Here is a 7,622-nt window from a genome sequence, read left to right on the forward strand (position 1 = left end):
AACTTTTCAAATTTGTAAAAAAATCCAATTTTTTTGTTTTGATAATTTATAAGCACATCAACATATAATTTTAAAAATAAATCAAAATTGTCTCATCTGTACTTCAACAATTCTGTACTTAAAAACAAATAAAGAACGAACGAGATTGAAAAGACGAAAAATTATTCTTCATACCGCCCTCCTATAAAATGCAATTTTATATTTGAGGTAGATAGAGGGAAGAGTGCGATATACTAACATATTATGATATACTATGTATATATGTAACATTTTGGCTTGTTAATTTTAAAAGTCATAATACCTTATATTCTTAGAAACTGTTCATATGCAATTTTGCAGCATAAAATATACTAAAAATATAAATGACTATTGAAAGAATAAACCAATTTATTCTTCCAATAGTAACTTTTTTCTAATTTAATATCACTATTTTCAAATTTACAATAAAAACTTGGAACATGTTCATAGTTTCGATTATAGATTCATTTTTTCGGTATAGTTAAATGCATAAAATTCGCTATACATATAAAACTAAATATTAATAAGGGAATAGTAAAATAACTCTAAGTATATTTACTGCACAATCTATAACTTTATTACTTTTTGTGACCCAAATAGAATAAAATTAATTAAAACAATTATAAAATATAAAATATATAAATATTAAAATTATTACTATTTATTAATTATTAAGAAAAAGGAGTGTACAAGATCATTTATATATTTCGGCTTTTATTTATATTATAGCACTGTATAGGTTTTTTTTTTTACAGATAACCGTTATATATTATATAATTGAGAAAATATGTCGAGCATCAAATATTTCTTAAATGACTTATACATTAAAAATTGCATAATAAAACAAAACTTTATAGAACCAATTTCATATTAACTTAAACGCATCTTTATCAAGAATAATAAAGTTTTATTCACGATTGTATTTTAATGATGTGTGTTGCCGCTATTTATACATTCTAACTTGATATTCAATTTTGTAGCGCGGTTAGTAAATTTAAAACTTATTACCTATCTATTTAAAGTTAAACCATTTGATAATTTCTTTTAATTACAAATTTCAATAAAACTTTCAAATTATATAACATTAACCTAATTCTAAGTTTTCTATTTAATATTAAAAATCCATAAAGAGTTTATTTTTGTTATACATAAAGTAGAACGCATGTTGATGTATAAAAGCCGTGTATATAATTATACCATAATAAAATATAAAAAGTATAAAAATTTAAAATATTTTATATACCATAACAAGGTATACACGTACATATTTATTCAATATTGAATTATGTAGAACAGATAGCATAATGGTATATGTATAAGACATAAGCAAAAAAAACCAAAACAAGGAACACAATATTAAATAACTACAATTATAATTACCTACACACATACTAAATTATTTAGATGTAATTTTTTAATTTTAAAATTTTAATATTGTGACAAAAAAATCTTATTTGTGTATTCAATCTTTCTCTCTTCTTATCTGTCATAATATTTATATATAGAGTTAAATTTAACTATTACATTAATTACATTTATCCCAAGAATTAAATTTAAAAAATTATATAATAAAAAAAAAATAAAACAAAACATTATAATTTTTCTAAAAAAAACTTTAAAATTTAAAAAAAAAATATCTATTTGAACTATTGGAGCGTCGCAATTCTAAAACAAAAAAAAACAAAAGAAAAACAAAAAAAATAAAAATATAAAATAAAACTGGTAATTAAAAATAACAAAAATATTGTATACAAAAAAAATCAAAAACTTAAATTTTCCAAAAAATTTAAAACCAAAAAAAAAATAAATAAAGCAAAAGATTTAAATAGAAACAAGAAAAAAAAATTATATTGAAAAGCTGTAATTATAAAATGTAGCAAAAAAACCTTATTATCAAAAAGCACCATATGCAATTCCACATTGTTATACATACATAATTTTCGTTGTAAATATAAATATTAAGTAATAAATTCATGTTACACCATTCACGCATAAATTTAATTAAAAATATCAATAGAAGAAAAGCATATAATAAATAAAAAAAAAATATAATTTTTCAAAAAAAAAAAAACGAAAACAGTAAAATTATTACTGTTTTTAAATTAGCTTTATTATATAATATTATATTAGGTGTAATATTGTTCATATTGCAACCGTCACATACTATGTGCATAATATGTGGGGGAATATATAAATTCAAAGAAATCTAATATCTGGGCAATAAAATTGTTTTGGTCACTTTTTACACAATAAGTTATTGAAAACAATTTCTTTTTCATTTCATAGTCTTATATGCGTATATATATTTTATTAATCAATTAAAAAAATTTAAATTTGCTAATATCAAATTATGTTTCTCATGAGAATTCAGGTAAACTGAAAGGAGGCCACCAAAAAGAGCACTTTATTCACTTTATTCATAAAGGAACGTGTGAGTGAAAACATATTTTTTAAAATTTCTTTAACGGGACTAAATTTCTTTAAATAACTATCAGTTCCATTTTGGAAATGATAGTTACCAACATTTTTTACAAAATACAAATGCTTAATAACTAAATTGTCTGAATTGACATTAATTTCATTCTCAAACGTCTCTTCTCGATTTAACTAATTATTTTTTAATAACAAAAACGCAATCATCAAAATTATTTAATTTTATTTATTGTGTTTTGTTTATTAAATTTAAATCTCAAAATTTTAATTAAATTCATTGAATTAAACATAAAAGATTAATAAATATGTAATAAAAAATTAATTTTGTGATTGAATTTAGTATTTGGGCAGCAGATAAATTAACACAATACCAGTCTACATATACACATAATATGAGCAATGAATGCGCAGATTTCATAATTCAGTAACAAAAAAAAATAAAGCAATTTATGTATGGTATAGTAAAGAAAAAATCATTTTTGAAAAATTAATTAATTTTCATTTTAAGTATTGAAATTTTAATTATGATTCTGTCTCACAAATAAATAATTGAGAAATATACTATATATATAAAATATTTTTAATTACATTAATTGTATATAAATTCAATATATAATTAAGTCAATTAATGTCCCGAACAGAATATTTTTGTATATTAAAATAACCTTTTGTTTTTAGTAAATTTTTAGTATTAAAAAATTATAATTTAAATATTATAAAAAAATAGTAAATTTATTTCAAAAAAAATTATATAATTATATGCATTTAATATTTAGGTAAATTAAATACGTAAGTATTTAATGAATTTAATACAAAGAATTTTAACACAATACTATTGATAATATATATAATACATACCCATATACATAAATGTTTAGTTTCTGGAAAAGGATTTTTTTGTATAACTGAAAACCGTAAGTTAATATTTCAATATAATTTATTTCTAGCTGATATTCTCATATTATATATGAATATTAAAACACTTTTGGAATTTCAGGTTTCAAATCCATATTATAGGATATTTTGTTTTTTAAAACAAACATAATCAAACGAAACAATGTATTTTTTTTTTTTGAAGGATTTCCTTCTTTCTAAAAAAACAAACAGAATTAATAAAAGTTATTCTTTCTGCAAAAATAATAAATATTCAAAATCAAAATCGCATATTTATTTAAATATAACAATTTTAAAAATCTATCAATCTTAATATAATATTCATTATATACATTTTATATAGTGCAAGTAGAGATTTAATATTCAAGAAAACCCTTAATTAAGCATATTTTTGCAATTAAAAAAAAAATTAAAAAGTCAATGCAAATTTCAATTAAATGAGGCGCAAATTGAAGAAAATATTTATAAATTTTCGTATAAAGATTTTTCAAAAAACGATCCTTTATTTTTTGTAATACTGTATGCCTTTTACTTAGAACAAATCTACTTAAAATAAACAGAGTTCAAAAAATGTTCTGAACAAATAATTTAATTTCAAATAATATGCTTTCGTCCTGTTTAATTTTTTTTTTTCATTTTGAAAAATGAAGCATTGTGAAGTTAAAAATATCGCTGGCTTTACTAGTATGTATTTAATTAGTCAATTTATCAATTTTTCGTTGTTTTTAATATGATGTTTTATTACACATATTTCTTCTTAATTTTAGATACTTGAATTTTTAAAATCTCTACTTGTGAAACAACTACATTTTATCAATCATTTACACATGGAAAATATTTTTTAACTCATTTTAAATGAATATTTCTTAAATTTTCTGTTACTTTCTTCAATATGTACACATGCTTAATAAATAAATAATATTTACATAATACGAGTAATTAAAAATATATATACATATATATATATAAATAAATATACATTTATAATATGTATATAAATATATTCTGTAAATATTCTTAGCATAAAATAATTTTTACTCAATTATTTATTTTATTTGTATATTTTAAAAGCATTTAAAAATATCCATATACCTACTTATATATATAAATTTCAAATATTTTAAAAAAAAAAAATCAAATCCTATAGCAGATGAAAAAAAAATTTACATTTTATGTAATTAAAAAAATTTATAATGTAAAAGAAATTGAAAAAAAAAACAATAAACTATGAACAATCTCACAAAAAAAAACGTTTCAAGTTTATCTTTCCAAATTTCTGTATACTGTTTCAAAAAAAAATTTAATTAAAATATAAGAAAAAACAAAAAATTGAATAAAAATCTTCAAAAAAAAAAAATTAAAACCAAAAATAAATTTAAATACTCAACTGCCATTAGAGAAGCAAAATGAAAACCTAAAAACAATAATATATAAATTTCTATATATACATATAATATATATATATATACATATATATATATATATATATATATATATACATATATATGTATATATAGCCATATATATGTAAAAAAATTAATAAATTATAATTGAATAACAATAAAATAATATTAATTACATTACTAATTAGGTTACAAAATTAAACAAAAAAAGCCACAAAAAAAAAAATTATTTAAACATTAAAATTGAAGAATAAAAAAAATATAGATTTATATTTTACATTTATAAGCTAGAAGAATTAAAAATTAAATAAACAAGAAATAGAAAGTTAACATAATTTATAAGTAAAAAAAAATAAATAAATTAAATAAAACCAAAACCACAAAAAAGAAAACAATTAGGAAAAATTTGATTTTTTTTTTAAATAAAATTTATTAAAAAAAAAATCATATTACATATAAAATTTCAAAAAATAACAAAAAAAAATAAAAATAATATCCAAAACTAAAAATAATAGAAAAAATTTATAAATTAAATTAAAACTTACAAATTGGTTAATTTCATTAATAAAATAATAAAAAAAAAGCAAAAATGAAAAATCTTGTAAATACCTAAATAAAGTGATGGAAAACACAATATACATATTAAAGTATAACAAAAAAATATTAAAGTAAAATACAAACAACTAAAATTTAAAATATTAAATTTGAAAAATTAAAAAATAAATTAAAAATATTAATTTAAAATTTCACATTCTCTTAATAGAAAATTCATTAAAATATCCAATTGTATAAAATCATAAAAATTAAAGTTTACCATTTGAAATAAAATATAATTTAATTTTTTACTTAAATACAATTGAAAATAGATATTCAACATACATACCTACATATATAAAATACCTACATACATAAAATGGTAAATAAACTAATTACTTGTATTCACGACTTCCAACAAAACTCAGATTTTCCAACAATGACATTTCCTTTTTTGAAAAAAAATTTAAATTAATCAAAGACTATTACTTTCCTCAGATGAGTAATTGAATGAGTAAAAACTCAAAGATATCATGTACTTAAAAAATAAAGACGAAAAACACAAATTGCTAGGTACGAAAAAATTCAAATTCAAATATTCTTAACTATCGTATGCTTTGAATAAACACATCCAAACTGTTATACCTGCAAGAATGTAAGTTTATAACAAAATAAATTTAAAAGTCTACCGCAATTTTAAGAACAAAATTTATTAATTATGTGTATAACGGCCTTCCCTATTTCTAATAATTAAAAAATAAAATTATAATTCGGCGCATACATAACTATCTAATGTGTGTACATCTACCTATAATTAAATGTTAATTATTTAACCTATATATTTTATTAATTTATTCCCGTATACAATTGCGCAATGAAATCATTAACATACAATTTTTAAAAAACTTTGATTTTTATGATTTATTCGCAATTTATTAAAAAAAAAAACATTGAATAATAACATTTGAACATAATATATTTAATTATATATATATATATAAATATATTTATATATTATATTATATATCGTTCATTTTTAACAATTTAAGTACGTAGTTGAATATTTAATAATGAAAAAATTTTATTAATAAAATGAAAAAATAAAAAAAAAATAAATATTATATAAAAATATATTTATAATAAAATAACCTTATTTAGTATATATGTATGTATAATAGCTAAACTTTTTCTTAAATAAAGAAAAACATTAATAGCGATAAACTTTATGTAAATAAATTTAAAAAAAAAATGAATCAATTATTAAATTACAAGTTGTTTTTATTAATTATTTAGCAATATTGTTATTATCAAAATATAGAGATGAAGAAACAAAACAATTACAAAACAAAAAAAAATTTTTTACCACAGTTTTTTTTTCACATTATTTTAAAATTAATTTAATTAATTTCTCCATATTATTATATAAAAAATCCTAATTCTCAAACATTTTATTATTTATATTTTAGAAAATTATTATACATAAATAATTATTGAGTAAATAAAAGGTATTATTATTAATATAGAAGAAAAAGAAGAAAAATAAAATGTATGTTAAAAATTTCTTAAAAAAACAAAATAAAATGATTAAACTAACAAAAAAAAAAATACGAAAATTAAAAAAAAAATATTAATTTTAAAAATAAGAATTTAAAAGTAATCGACAAAAGTTTAAGAAAATTAAAATTAAAATTAAACAAAAACAAAAAACACACAAAAATAATAAATAAAAATAATGTTATGTGAAAAAAAAAAATGTTTTATGAAATATGAAATTGTTGCAAAAAAAAAAAATAAGAAAAATTAATAAAAAAAAAATTAATTTTACAATGAAACCAAATTGTTTCCTTATTCAAAGCCAAATCCTTATTCAAACGAAAAATTTTGTAGTGTATTTTTTCCAAACTGGTTGTTAAAGTTCAAATTAAACTATTTCTAGCTGAAATCGTTTTGGCCGCAAAAACTCTTCAAAAATATGAATACCGATTTTTGCTTATGATTCATAATCTTTCCTTGTATCTATGTAAAATTCTGGATAGGTTTTCTTAAATTAATTTAACCAAAAATCAACATTTTTTTAGTTTAGTTAACAAAATTTATAAAAATTTAAAAATGATCTCTTTTAACTTTTACATAAATATGTATAAGAAACCTTCAAACCCAAATTCTTCATTTTCTACTGCTTTCAGTATCAAATCCTAATCTTTTTTTAGAAAATGTTGAACTAAATCTTTTCAAATACTTAGCTTGGTAATTACATTACGCTTGACCAATTAAGAAATTGGGTTAAACGCTTCGACCTTATTAAGATCTTAAATACCAGAGATGATAAACCCGAAGCAG

Source organism: Condylostylus longicornis, unplaced genomic scaffold (assembly GCF_029603195.1).
Source record: "Condylostylus longicornis isolate FDR11 unplaced genomic scaffold, ASM2960319v2 ptg000110l, whole genome shotgun sequence".
In the NCBI taxonomy this organism is placed as follows: Eukaryota; Metazoa; Arthropoda; class Insecta; order Diptera; family Dolichopodidae; genus Condylostylus; species Condylostylus longicornis.